Genomic DNA, 15,634 nt, shown 5'->3' with positions numbered 1-15,634 from the left:
TTGCTAGCGATGGTTCACTGACTTCTACGCTCTCATTTGCCGAGACGATAGTTAGCATAGCCTTCAGCTACGTTATTTGCTACGACCTAACAAGGCGCCATGATCAGTTACCATTGATATTGTGAATCATGTAAGGTCACGAGCGACGTTCATCATTAATGGATTAAAGTTAAGTATTCCACCAGCTACGTCCGTTTTTCTCAATTCTAATTCCCTTGCCATGTTCCAGACCTCACGCCAGCGTGCGTGAGCTAAAACGCGTGCATTTCGGCCTCCTTTAGTAACACAGGTTTGGCTCTCCTGCCAACCACAACATTGGCGACGAGAGTAAAAGTGTTCTTATCTAAATTGCCCTGATTTACTTGTGTAATGGCTTCGCCACAATCTCCGAATGTACTGTCCGAATTCTATCGCTTACAGAATCAGCAGACGCAGGCCTTACTGGATGTCCTTGGACAGCTCGTCCAGGGTCAACGTGTGATGAAAAACGATGCGGCAGCAGCCGCTTCACCGCTCACGCAGCCACAACACGCTGTTGCACCAACTTTTCGACCTTTTGATGCTGCACTGGAAAGCTGGACGGAGTGGTCACGCCAATTTGGATTCCATCTCGCCGCCTACAGAATTCAAGGTAACGAGCGGCAGCCTTTTTTGTTATCTTCCGTCGGGGTGACAACTTACCGTGTGATAGTCAAATTATTTTCTCGGCTCGACGTAGCAACTTTGTCCTACGAAGAAATTTTGTCAGCATTAGATGCATATTTCAAGGAATCAGTCAGTGTAGTTGCGAAAAGGTATAACTTCTTTCGTACAAAACGTATGGCAGGTCAGACTAATCGGGAGTGAGTTGCAACCTTGCAAGGCCTTACTAGGGATTGTGCTTTTCAGTGTCAATGTGGACTCCCTTATTCAGATACTATGGTACATGATGCAATTGCACAGAGCGTTTCTGGTGTACGTATAAGGGAACAGATTTTGAAACTAGTCAATCCCTCCCTTCAACAAGTGATGGACATATTGGATCGGCAGGACACACTTGACTTTGCTCAGGAATCATTTGAAACTTCGCCAGCAGTGTGTCAGGTTAACCAGCCCGCCGGGCGAGCTGCACGGAGCAGTAAACAAACAGCCCTCGCGCCCGGCCGCGCCGCTGCCGCCAGGCTCTCAGCCACGTGTGCCGCGCTGGCAAGCAAATGCAGTGATCAAATCATGCCCGCGGTGTGCTACTAAACATTCGCGTGAAAATTGCCCGTCAAGCCACGCTATTTGCTTTTACTGTAATAAAAAAGGACATGTTTAGAGTGTTTGCCAGAAAAAGCTCAGATCGGAAGCTCAAAACCGGTCCAGGCCCTTTGCTTCGCGCCAGAATCGGAATCGAACCAAGGATACTCAGGCTCGCGAAACTTCGCCCATGGTAATTCATGTAGTCCATTCCACTCTGCGCAGTGCCACTCTCTCTAACAGTGACTGTGTTCGTCCCAAAAATAGTGTTCGTCCACATCGCCGGAACTCCCGTCAAGTCGCAAGTGATTATGTACCAGTGTTAGTTCACGTTGTACGAGACAGTCGCTCTTGTCGTCAGCAGGACAATAAACTTTTTGTAGACTTGGACATTAACGGCAAAGTGATACCATTCCAGCTCGATACCGGAGCTGCAGTTTCACTGATCAATCAAGACACTTACAAACTGCTGGGCACACCTTCGTTGCGTGCCGCAAATGTTAAGTTAACTAGCTATTCAGGACAAGAGATCCCTGTGTTAGGACAGTGCAGCCTTCTTGCAACATACAAAGGACATACAAAACTTGTCATTTTACGTCCTTCGTTCTTCTTCTGCAGTGAACTTGTTTGGTTTCGATTTATTTCAATTGTTTAACTTGTCTATAGTAAATCAGGTCCCATCAGTGAACCAGACGGTGCCTTCAGACAGTGTTTCTCGTCTATGTGAAGAATTTGCAGACATTTTTGCACCGGGCCTCGGTTGCGCTAAGAACTATAAAGCACATTGGGAAATGAAAGTAAACGCGCAAACGAAATTTTTCAGAGCGCGCAATGTTCCCCACGCATTGCGTAATGACGTCGCAAAAACATTACACGATTTGGAATCACAAGTTGTAATTGAACGTGTGCAGGCTTCTCTCTGGGCATCACCCTTAGTAATTTTGCCAAAACCTTCCGGAAAGTTGAGACTTTGTGTGGACTTCAAGACAACAGTGAATCCACAACTAGTGATTGCAACTTTTCCTTTACCCCGCCCGGAAGATCTTTTTGACGAACTGTGCCGGGGTAAATATTTTTCGAAGTTGGACCTCGCAGATGCGTACTTGCAAATACCGGTGGACGAAGAATCCCAGCGCGTTTTGGTGGTTAACACGCATCTTGGGTTGTATCGATTCAAACGACTGCCATTCGGATGTGTATCCGCCCCTGCATTGTTTCAGCAATATCTACAAACTTGTTTGTGCGTCGGTCCCTACTGCAGCAAATTATCTGGACGATATTGTGATCTCCGGAAAGACGGAAGAAGAACATTTGGCCAATCTCAGAACATTATTTCAGGTCTTGCGACAAAATGGTCTTCGCTTGCGGAAGGAGAAATGTGTGTTTTTTGATCGGTACTTGCCATACTTGGGACATGTACTCAATGCCCAAGGCATACATCCCAGTCCCACGCACCTTCGTGCCATACAAGACTTGCCGTCGCCGCGGAATTTGAAGCAGCTACAGAGTGTCCTGGGAAAAATTAATTATTATCAGCGTTATATACCACACGCCTCTTCCATTTCAGCTCCGCTTCATCGCTTACGCCGTAAAGGTGTTCCGTTCGTCTGGACGACGGAATGCGACCGCGCCTTTCGCCAGTTGAAATCGGCGTTGCTTTCCAATACTTGCCTTACGCCATTCGATCCCCAGAAGCCCCTTTTGTTGATGGTGGATGCATCGGATTTCGGGATCGGAGCTGTGCTTGCGCACAAAGATGGATCGCAAGATCGCCTTATTGCCTCTGCGTCCAAATTGCTCTCGTCTGCGCAAAGAAATTATTCACAGATCGAGAAAGAAGCATTGGCTCTCGTATTTGGTGTTAAAAAGTTTCATGATTTCTTGCATGGTCGTCACTTTGAAACGTCCCCTTAGAACAATTATACACGACTGTGCTTAAACTGACACACAATACTTTTAGCGCAACGCAATCTGACTGTCAATAATCCCTACAAAGGAATGGCCCTGAGTAACATTAACCTATACCTTTCACAAATCACTTACCTCATCAAAAATCTTTGTTACTCGACTACTGCACTACAGCGAGCGCCACTACTGCCAGCTAAGTAAAAGATTCAAACTACTGAAGACACTAACTACTGATAGGCACAGTTAGCAAATGAAAGATTTTAATAGAGAACAAACAATATATTTACCTTAATAGTCATAATATATATATCAGTTCATGACATCAATTCTTACAAATTTCAAAACTCCGCCATCTCTCTAACCCACGACCACCACTGCTGGCGGCTCATCTCCAACTGCGCAACGCTACGCGCTGTTAACATCCAGCTGCCCAACACTGCAATGGCGAGTATTACAACAATGCCATCCAGCCACTGACTGCACACAGCACGACCAGTGATTTTTCATACAGAGCGATATGTGGCGTTACCAATAAAAGGAAGCTGAACAGCGTACTTACATAGCCCCCATGCTCCCCACAAAATTTTTTACAAATTGTTTTGGGCACTGGCCAACACAGATTTGAAGAAAATTTTTCATAATTACAATGACAGAGATATCAAATGAACACACTTATTGATACAATGTTGGTCAAAAGCTAAAATTTTCTCACATTCCATAAAAACAGTCCTGATCATTCATTCAGTAAAATTGCAGTGTTTTTTTCCCCTCAAAGTCTGAGCAGTTAAAGAAAATGCACACAGAAGTAGTGGATTTCCATGCAGTCTTCAAGAAGTAGTGTTGTCCTTCCAACGGAACTCTTGACATGTGGACAGGTAATGGGCCACAACAGAGCAAACCCACAGCAGAGTCAGTCGAAGTTTTGAAGAATATTGGAAGGTTGGTCATCACAGACCAGACCACTGTATTCTTGTTAGAGATTACGGTACTGGTGGGCCACCAGAGGTGCAGACCCACTGCAGTCATTATAGAAATAATGGTATTGGTGGGCCATCGGAGGTGCAGACCCACTTCAGTCCTTGTAGAGATGGCTAGCAGCCAACTGTTGTGACAGTGCAGGTGCACAATCACCATCGAAGAGTCTTGTGGACAATATAGCAACTCCATAAACCACCACTTGTCCACTCACAAAGAATTTGTTTGAAAAGTCCTTAGAACCAGCAATGCTGTTATCCAGTCCCTTGCTGAATTATTAACACACGTGCAAACACTATCAGTCCCTACTTCTCACATATTGTCCATAAACTATGACCAACAGAAACGTGTGCAGTGAAATGTAACTTATAAGTTACTTAATTTGATGAACTGGTGTAAATTACAATTTTATAACATAAGAATACAATAACAAAGGTACAAAATATATTATTAAAGAACTTAATTGTACAGATAACTTTTGTAGTAAAACTGGCTTAACAAAAGAATAGAAATAAACATGCACATCAGTGTTACAAAAATTATGACATAAGTACATACATAAAAGATCAGAATAACTTTTGAAACATCAACTTCACACATGAGCATTAGAACAAAACAGAATAAATAATGTGTAAACATCTTTACGAAGTAAATAACATGTTATTAGTGCAAATTATATTTGAGGCTAACAGTATTCCTCATCATAGTGAATGTAGCTTAGTATTAGAAGAGAAAAAATTCTATGAAACAGTACTCAGAGACAGGAAGAAAACAAATACACAAGGGTACACAAACACATAGTGGGATAACATAAAAGGAAAGGACAGGGTTTGTTTTCAGGGTAACATTTGGTACTGCAGTCCAACCCAAAACTTCATGCCATAGATCGTCCCTCTTATGTCAACATTTGCTCCAGCCAATAAAAAATCCTATCCAAGCATGCTTTCTGTATTCTGTTCACATCCTCTTTCAAAAATAGTTTCTCTCCACTGTACACTACTTTTTTGGCCAAATCATTTTCTTGTAACTTCTCAATGCATTTCTTCCAATTCCTCATAGTTAGTTTCTTATACACTCTACCCCCTCTTAAGCTATCTTAAAACTAAGGGACGAGGCAATGCGGCAGCAATTAATACAAACAGCAATGAAAAAATGGAAGTTGTCAAAGCAGAAGGCAATATTACAACTAATATAAGGAAATCAAAAAAATCGATGTTCTCAAAGCAAGCAACAATATTACAACTAATATAAGGCAATGAGCAAGCAGCATACAAGAAAAATAAATCAGTCATAAAACTAGCTTAACAGAGTAATACAAAGTGAAATTTAGTAGCACTATGCCTGGCAAACAGCAGCAGCAAATGCAAACATGACAAAGCTCAAGCAGAAAAAATATTACAGTAAAGACAACAATGCAGATAAGGGAAATGTATATTCACATCTTAATGTCTATCTCATTAAAGTGGTGACCACAAAAGGTAATTCTACAAAAAATTACCAAGTAGTTGAAAAGAAAATTAAGTATGCAGTGACTGTTATTAATCCCGTCTTATTGTTCTTTTATTTCGAAGTGCTCCTTTTTCGAAGAACGTGGATCATAAAATGATTATTTAATAGATCTGTTGACAGAAAGTGTTCACATTAGTAAATGCATTTAATTTTATTTTATGAAACCAATGCTGCAACACAGCTGGAAACCAGATATCAAATGAAATAAGCAATTATGCAAAGCAAAGAATAAAAACATCATTCAATAGCTATGTGGCATTTCATAGTCAGTGGAAGTTCTCTCAACTCTCGTAGAAAGACACTTGTCATAATCAGGTGTGCAGATGTAAGAATGTTTCCAAGTAATGAGCGTGTCGTTCTTGCGATGCTTTCTACAAAGGAATGTCAATAGTGAGGATAATACCCTCTTTTTTTTTCGCCTGTGCCTCTGAAAGGCACACACTAATGGCTTGTTTCCAGGTGGCTGTCGGGCAGCTGGGTGCCCACGACGCATTATATGCAGGTGGTCACTTAACTTTCTTACCGAAATATTTACACCAGTTTCCGCTACAATGACAGTCTCATATAAAAATATTTTCGCAGGTTGAGAATTTTGCGTTACAAATGAGTAGCAAAATAAAATCTTATAAATATAACAGTGTCCAAAAAATTTTCGTCGGCATTGTAATACATTCACGCATTTACATATATTTCATAACTCTTCAAGTACGATTCTCGGTTTCCAACATCCTTTTTCACAAACCAGAGTCCCTAACCACTACTCATTATTCCTTACCTCATTACACATATACATATTCGTCTACACTTCTTCAATATTTCATCGTAACAAATAAGTAGCATAATCAAATTCCTCATATAGCATCAGCTTATTGATCATAAACATACCTCAGCAGCATAATACACATAGTCATCGTAATAATAACATCATAACACCTCAGTCAACTCTCAAAATCGTAGTAGCTTCCTCCAATAATTTCAAAACCCAAAAAAAATTCTCTGCTCATGTCAAAAGTGTCATCTGCCTCAAACGTACTTTAAAAATCATGATCCCATACCAAATACATCATTCAAAGCTCTCATAGTATCACAATGGTTCCGAAAAAATATAAACATTTCACAAAGTACACACAAAATACAATTTCATAAGTGTGAAGTTATCCAACTGTGTAATTATGTAAACATCTGTCACTGATGTAGTAAAATAAATATTTGTCTCTTCAGTTAAATGATCAGATAGCTGTGTAATTGTGTGTTAGAGAAATATGGTACCAATGTGTAAAGTTGTATAAGCAAATACCATATTAGCTAGGGCTCCTTGTGCTTGCCATACACATGGTACACAAAGTAAGCGTGTACCCCCCTGAGGATTAATGTAATTATATCCTCAGGTGTTACAGATTACAGCAATGGAATGAAATGTATCACAGAAAACCTTTGTATCATTGTACTTCAAATATCTTTAAAAATAAATGTTTTAAGTACAAAACTGATCACTCAAATACGCGTACTGTAGCGTTAAACTGTGCGTCTTGTTGTAAAATAATCTCTGTGGAAGTGTCGTAGTTATCGTCCTCCGAAAGCTAAGTTCTGCAGAAGTCAATGTACTTACCTCATGATAAGCAAAAGTGAAATGCTTTGCGTATAGATATCTTAGTTATTACGCTTATTGCTGTGATGAAGTAAGTACTGTACTGTAACGTATTGTGCTACGGAAAAGGCTGTCTCATTGTAGCTATACCACAAAAGTTACTACTAGAACATGTTTTGCTTTCCAGAAGAATTCAGAAAAACTGTGCAGATATAAAACCGAAACACCGCAAAAGCAACATTGTAAATTATCACTCATTAGTAGCGTCGTGATAAAATCGTGTAACTGTCAAATAAACCAAATACTAAGTCATCTTTAATGTCACAAAAACTGCTTGAAATAAGGAATGTCTTTGCACATAAACCAAGATGTTGCATTAAAATCTCATTACCAGTATACAGGGTGTTTCAAAAATGACCAGTATATTTAAAACGGCAATACAAACTAAACGAGCCACGATAGATATACACCGTTTGTTGCAATATGCTTCGGACAACAGATAAACTTTCGAAATCACAGTAGTTACAATTGTCAACAACAGATGGCGCTGCAGTCTGGGAAACTCTATAGTACGATATTTTCCACATATCCACCATGTGTAGCAATAATATGACGTAGTCTCTGAATGAAATTACCCGAAACCTTTGACAACGTGTCTGGCGGAATGGCTTTACATGCAGATTAGATGTACTGCTTCAGCTGTTCAATTGTTTCTGGATTCTGGCGGTACACCTGGTCTTTCAAGTGTCCCCACAGAAAGAAGTCACAGGGGTTCATGTCTGGCGAATAGGGAGGCCAATCCACACCGCCTCCTGTATGTTTTGGATAGCCCAAAGCAATCACACGATCATCGAAATATTCATTCAGGAAATTAAAGACGTCGGCCGTCTGATGTGGCCGGGCACCATCTTGCATAAACCACGAGGTGTTCGCAGTGTCGTCTAAGGCAGTTTGTACCGCCACAAATCCACGAAGAATGTCCAGATAGCGTGATGCAGTAATCGTTTCGGATCTGAAAAATGGGCCAATGATTCCTTTGGAAGAAATGGCGGCCCAGACCAGTACTTTTTGGGAATGCAGCTACGATGGGACTGCAACATGCGCCAGTTCTGTTTATTGACGAAGCCATCCAGGTAAAAATAAGCTTCGTCAGTAAACCAAATGCTGCCCACATGCATATCGCCCTCATCAATCCTGTGCACTATATTGTTAGCGAATGTCTCTCGTGCAGCAATGGTAGCGGCGCTGAGGGGTTGCCGCGTTTGAATTTTGTATAGATAGAGGTGTAAACTCTGGCGCATGAGACGATAAATGGACGTTGGCGTCTTTTGGACCGCAGCTGCAACACGGCGAACGGAAACCCGAGGCAGCTGTTGGATCACCTGCTGCACTAGCTGCGCATTGCCCTCTGTGGTTGTCGTACGCGGTCGCCCTACCTTTCCAGCACATTCATCCGTCACGTTCCCAGTCCGTTGAAATTTTTCATACAGATCCTTTATTGTATCGCTTTTCGGTCCTTTGGTTACATTAAACCTCTGTTGAAAACTTCGTCTTGTTTCAACAACACTGTGTTCTAGGCGGTGGAATTCCAACAACAATAAATGGCTCTGAGCACTATGGGACTCAACTGCTGTGGTCATTAGTCCTCTAGAACTTAGAACTACTTAAACCTAACTAACCTAAGGACATCACACACATCCATGTCCGAGGCACGATTCGAACCTGCGACCGTAGCAGTCGCACGGTTCCGGACTGCGCGCCTAGAAACGCGAGACCACTGCGGCCGGCATTCCAACAACAGAAAAATCCTCTGTTCTCAGGAATAAACCATGTTGTCCACAGCACACTTGCACGGTGTGAACAGCACACGCTTACAGCAGAAAGACGACATACATAATGTCGCACCCACAGACTGCGTAGTCTTCTATATCTTTCACATCACTTGCAGCGCCATCTGTTGTTGAAAATTGTATCCACTGTAATTTCGAAAGCTTGTCGGCCTGAAAATGTGCTGTTGTCCCAAGCATATTGCAACAAACGGTGTATTTCTATCGCTGCTCGTTTAGTTTTTATTGCCGTTTCAAATATACCGGTCGTTTTTGAAACACCCTGTATGTTGTAAGTATGTAATCCTTTGTCGTTAGTAATCGTGCAACTATCAAGAAAGAATGTACACACACAGTAACACTGTGTCCTCTGTTCACTATCACAATGCAGTGGTAATTACTGTTTAAAAATGTTCCCTAGGTTCTAGGCTGGATAGTTAACTTCAAAACATTGTTGCATGTTAACAGTTTCTCATTGTGACAAAGCATACTACAAATGTGAAGTGAAATGTTTTATGGCAAAGACAAAGTTAAAATCAGATTATATTTCAATAATCGGTTTTAAATGTGAAATGTGGTGTAAACCTTTACTCTTCCTAGTACGCAGAGTTTCAACTTCAACGCAATTATCATGTGGTATACGGCGGATTCTGTAAGGTCCATTGTAAACTAGAAAGAATTTGTGACTCAAGTGATTCTTCTTATGTGACAATGAATGAGCTTTAATGAGAACTTTCTGAACAATATATAATTTGTTTGGATTTGCTTTACCGTGTAAATTTCTCCTTTTGTCTGCAGCAGAATTTATATTTTTAATAGCCAAATCAATTATGTCTTTATGTCGAAGTTTACGTGTATTCGGAAAAGGTACAAGCTCTCTGATTCTGTTCGGTGGTTCTTTATTCTTCAGTACAAGAACAGGTGGTAAAGCAGTGGAGTCATGAGGGATTTCATTCAGCACGTTTTGAAATAAGTGTAAATATCTGTCCCAATGCTGATGCTTTCTGTGACAATAAAGTCTGCAAAGCTTATTGATTTCTTTCATAATCCGTTCAGACGGGTTACAATGTGGTGAGTACAATGAAATAAAAACAGATTTGATTTTGTGGTTACGAAGCATGCGTGACCAAACAGCAGACCTGAATTGCGCTCCTTTATCTGAAATGACTTTACTAACGTGTCCAACTTTACGTAAGAAATTTTTAACAAAGGCGTTAGATACAGACCGTCCAGTGGCTTTACGTAACGTAGTGAAAGAAACGAAGTTTGAAGTATGTTCAACAGCGACTAGAACGTACGAAAATCCATTAGATGTTCTGACAAGCGCTCCCAAGAGATCAACAGCAGCAAATTCTTTTAATTTAGAAGGAATGATAGGAAACAATGGAGCACGATGCGAGACAGTAGATGGTTTCGCCTTTTGACAAAGTTTACAAATAGACAAGACTCTTCGAATTCTCTTTTCCATATTGTTAAAATAACAAGTCGTTCGAAGAATATGATAACATTTTCGTGGACCAAAATGTGCATAGCTGAAATGAATGTACCAAATGAGCTTATTAACGAAATCGTCTGGAATGCAAAGTACCCATTGCTTGTCATCAACAGTTCAGCGTTTGAACAGTATGATGTTCGTAACCAGATATTAATGCCGAATCTGTGTGTGTGTCTTTTCATGCCATTTACTTTTGATGTCTTTCCAAATCGGATCTTTATCTTGTTCATGAGCAATGTCCTTTAAAGATGTGGTGATGAAGTTTTCAAAGGCGACTTTCTGAATGTAAAGAATACTGAAATTTTTCTCGAGGTTGCTTTCTGTGTTACTTTTCTCGAGCCCAGCCGGTGCACGTGACAGTGCGTCCGCAACAATGTTCTCCTTGCCGGGAATGTAGACTATTGTGAAGTGGAATTCTTGCAGAAACAATGCCCAACGTTTTGACCTGTCATGATTTAATTTTGGAGACATAAGAAATTGTAATGCACGATGATCACTGTATACTTTTACGTACTTACCATAAAGAAAGAAACGGAATTTGTTAAATGCCCAAACGATAGCTAAAGCTTTTAATTCAGTAACGGAATAGTTTTTTTCAGGTTTTGATAGCACTCGGGTAACAAAAGCAATGGTTTTCTTAACAGTAATGTCATTTTCTGTGGCTTCTTGAAATAAATGGGCCCCAAGACCGACTTTAGAAGAATCCGTGGTAAGGCAAAAATCTTGTAAGAGATCTGGATGAGCTAGTATTGACGCGTGAAGTAGCGATTCTTTCAAAGAATTGAATTCCAACTATGCTTGTTCGTCCCAGTTCCAAATAGTATTTTTTTTTTCACTGAGAGGACAATGTTTTGGTGTAACTAAAATTTGCATATTCAGAAAACGACGGTACAAATTTACGAGACCTAGAAAACTGCGGACTTGTTTTTTTGTGCATGGAACTGGAATGGCTGTGATTGCTTCTACCTGTTCAGGATGCGGCTGAATGCCTTCAGAGGAAATAATATGTCCCAAAAACCTCACCTTTGACCTACCGAATTCAGACTTTTCCAAGTTAACTGTAATTCCAGATTCTGCAAAAATACGTAACAAACTGTTGATGATGCGATTATGTTGTTCCCATGAGGCTTCTGCTATTAGAATATCATCCACGTATAAGGTGATGTGACGTTTTAAGAAATCAGGTAATATGGAATTTAGCCCACGAATAAATGCTGCCAAAGAAATGTTCAAACCAAAAGGAAGTTTCCGAAACTGATAACAAACGCCGAAACAAAGGAAAGCTGTGTATTTTCTACATTCTGGATGAAGTTCGATCTGATAAAAGCTGGATCTGAGATCAATGGAAAACAACACTTTTACACCATTAAAATATTGAAGAAGTTCTTCCAACGTTTGCGACCTGTCTGTTTCAGGAATAATGATAGTATTGATTTGTCTCGAATCTAAGACAAGTCTGATCGATCCATTTTTCTTCTCAACATCATGTAATGGATTGTTGTATGAGCTTACTGCAGGCTCAATAATGCCCTCGTCAAGCATAGATTGTATTTCTGTTCTAACACGGTCCCTATAATGTGCTGGAATTACGTATGGTCTAACACAAAATTTAGTATTCTCACAAACACGAAATTGGTACTGAAATCCCTTGATTGTTCCTGTTTTTTGAGTAAAAACTGTGGAATGTGCTTGTAAAATCTCAAAAAGGTCCTGCCTATCAGTGTCATTACAATTCTCAATTGTTTGAATTTTATTCTGAATTAACTCATTAGTATCAAAAATGCCGTCGATATCATCCCTGTCAGTACTTGCAGAGTGATTGTTAGTGTCTAGTTCCGTAGAAAATGGGGAGTATTACAGCGATGCCAACCACCCATTGACTGCACTCAGCACAGCCAGTGATTTTTCATACAGAGCTATATGTGGCGTTACCAATAAAAAAAAACCCTAAGCAGCCTACTTACAACTTTACCATAATCACAGACCACAAACCTTTGACATCGCTTTTTCATCCGACCAAGCCTGTACCTCCACGTACAGCGCAGAAATTCATACGCTGGTCTATTTTCCTCTCGCAGTACCGCTACGATATCTTGTATCGTCCACTGTTAAAGCACGGAAACGCCGATGCGTTGTCCCGCTTGCCTGTTGCTGAGGATAGGGCATTCGATTCCTCCGAACTTGCTTGCCTGTTCATTGATGCGGATACCGATGACGTGGTCGAATCGTTTCTCATTGATTTTCGTCGTGTAGCTGGAGCCACAGCTGCCGACCCTGTCGTTCTGCGTTTTGTTGCTACGCAATGGCCCTGGTCAAAGTCACGGATCTGGGACCCGTTGGTTCGCCGATGTTTTGCTCACAAGGAGAGACTTTTTGTACGACTTAGTGTTTTGCTGTTGCGTTCTGATAATGATCAGTCCAGGGTCATGGTACCACATTCGTTGCAGTCGTCTGTCTTGCAGCTTCTCCACCGAGGACATTGGGGTATAGTGAGAACGAAACAACATGCTCGTCAGCACTGTACTTGGTTTGGAATCGATGCCGCGATTACGAATATGTGCACTTCTTGCATATTGTGTGGCGAACAACAATCAGCACCACCGCGGAAATTCTTTCCATGCCAAAAGCCACTTCCCCTTCGCAACGCTAACACATAGATTTTGCTGCTCCAATCTGGAATGCTCGATGGTTGGTAGTGATAGATTCATTCAATAATTTTCCTTTTGTTGTCCGGATGTCTTCCACGACATCATCTGCCACCATCCAAGCTTCATTCGCTATCTTTTCCATTGAAGGTGTTCCACAGACTATTGTTTCCGACAATGGCCCACAATTCATGTCTTCAGAATTTCATTCATTCTGCAAGGCCAATGGTATTCAACATCTCACGTCCGCGCCGTTTCCGCCACAGTCAAACGGTGCCGCTGAACAATTGGTCAGGACTTTCAAGTCCCAGATGTTGAAGCTGAAAGAGTCGCATTCTCGGGAGGACGCGTTATTGCTGATTTTGTCCTCGTATCGCTCTCAGCCCCGAGATGGTCGCTCGCCGGCTGAGTTGCCCCACGGTCGCCCTTATCGAACCTTGATGTCTTTGCTACATCCGCCGCATCAGGTTCCTGTGCAGCGGCAGACACCTGCTTTTGCTCCAGGCGACGTTGTCTACTATCTCTGCTACCGAGGTTCTCGGCGTTGGCTCGAAGGGCGCATTCTTCGCTGCCTCGGACGCGCAATGTATCTGGTTTTGGGGGCCTCTGGTGAGGTGCGCCGGCATCTCAGTCAGCTGCGCCTCTGTCGTCGCTCAGGATCTGCCGCTCGCCGTCTGCTTTCAGGGACGGTGCCGTCCGGTCAGCGTCCCTCGGACCCATCTACTGGCTCGCCTCAGCCCCAGGTGTTGCCGACGCTGCCTTCCATTTTGCCCAATGGCGACGCGCCGCCGCCACCGCCGCCGCCGCCGCCGCCGCCGCCTGTTCTCCCTCCGTCGACGCCCGCCGTGGACGCCTCGCTGCAACCGCCGGTCGCCTCCTGGGTCACGCGCCGCTGATCGTTTCCCGTGACCAGTTGTCCTCCGACATGGAACTCTTGCCCGCTCCGGACCATATGTCGTCTTCGCCCGTCGGGTGTCCCGGCCCAATGGAGGTCGACCCTTCGGCCCCTCCTGTCTCTCTACGGGCGCATACACCGCATGTTGGCGTGCACCCTGGTGCGGGTTTTCAGGCGTTTCCTAGCTCCCCGAGGTCCGAATGGCAGGGTGCGGGTGGCACAGCCTCGCCTGTTGTTAGGCTCCCCACCTCGTCGCATACGTCAACATGGGGCCCTCCCCACGGCGGGCGGAAGCCTTATGCCACAACCGTACGCCGATTTGCGGGGGAGGAATGTGGTGTCACCGCCAGACACTACACTTGCTAGGTGGTAACCTTTAAATCGGCCCAGTTGTACAGCCGACTTTGCTAGCGATGGTTCACTGACTTCTACGCTCTCATTTGCCGAGACGATAGTTAGCATAGCCTTCAGCTACGTTATTTGCTACGACCTAGCAAGACGCCATTATCTGTTACTATTGATACCGTGAATCATGTAATGTCAAGAGCGACGTTCGTCATTAATGGATTAAAGTTAAGTTTTTTCTCAATTCTAATTCCCTTGCCATGTTCCAGACCTCACGCCAGCCTGCGTGAGCTAAAACGCGTGCATTTCGGCCTCCTTTAGTAACACGGGGTTGGCTCTACTGCCAACCACAACAAAACGTTTAGGAGTTTTTGCGGGTAAGCCACACAAAATTCATTCCTTAAATAGAGGAGGGGTGAAACGTGTTGTGAGATGTAGATCGCATTGAAGAAATGATAAGATGCATTAAATGCGAAATGTGGAGTAATGAAATAAGTGCACGAGTGGTACCATTTATGCAAATTAGGGAATCATATTCCTAATTTGTACCTTTTTCAGCGTTTAAAAAATTAAGTGAAGTGTCTTTATTTTTCTCGGAATTTCCATTCTTTAAATCAGACCCCAAGAATAACATGCTGCAGTTGAAGATCGCTTTGTTTAAATAATTTTCTAATTGAATGTTTAAGCAATAATATTAACATATCTTAGCTAACTGAAATTCAAACGTTAACACTGTTATTTACCGTGTCTGTTCCGATTCCCACTTTATTAACGCCTATGACTTTCATCACCTACAGTCCTTTCCTATCCGTGCGCTCTATGACAAGCATGACGTGTTACGTGACAGGAGTTACACAACCACTGCTTTTGGAAACGTTGCCATTGCAGTGCGCTTTGGACATAGAAATGATTTCAAGCACCGGTACGTTATTCCAGTTGCATTTAATTGCACTTATGCTACACATTATTCGTACTGCTCAAGTCGAAATTAAAAATTAGTCATTCACAAATGGAAGTTCCTTTCGAACATTTGAAATATTTCGAAATGGTAGTTACACAAATCTTCATATTAAAATTTGAAGGCTCGCTGACTATTGGGGAATTATCTGGATGTATATTCATACAAAGAGAAGAAACCTGTGGGCTGCAGAAGGCAACATGCTTCAGAGGTCACACCAATTATCTTATATTGAAATGAAAAATTCTTGTCGTAAATGTCAACTAGAA

The sequence above is a fragment of the Schistocerca gregaria genome, chromosome 6 (assembly GCF_023897955.1).
Source record: "Schistocerca gregaria isolate iqSchGreg1 chromosome 6, iqSchGreg1.2, whole genome shotgun sequence".
Lineage (NCBI taxonomy): Eukaryota > Metazoa > Arthropoda > Insecta > Orthoptera > Acrididae > Schistocerca > Schistocerca gregaria.
The sequence above is the reverse complement of the archived record's forward strand: the minus strand, read 5'-3'. Positions refer to the sequence as shown.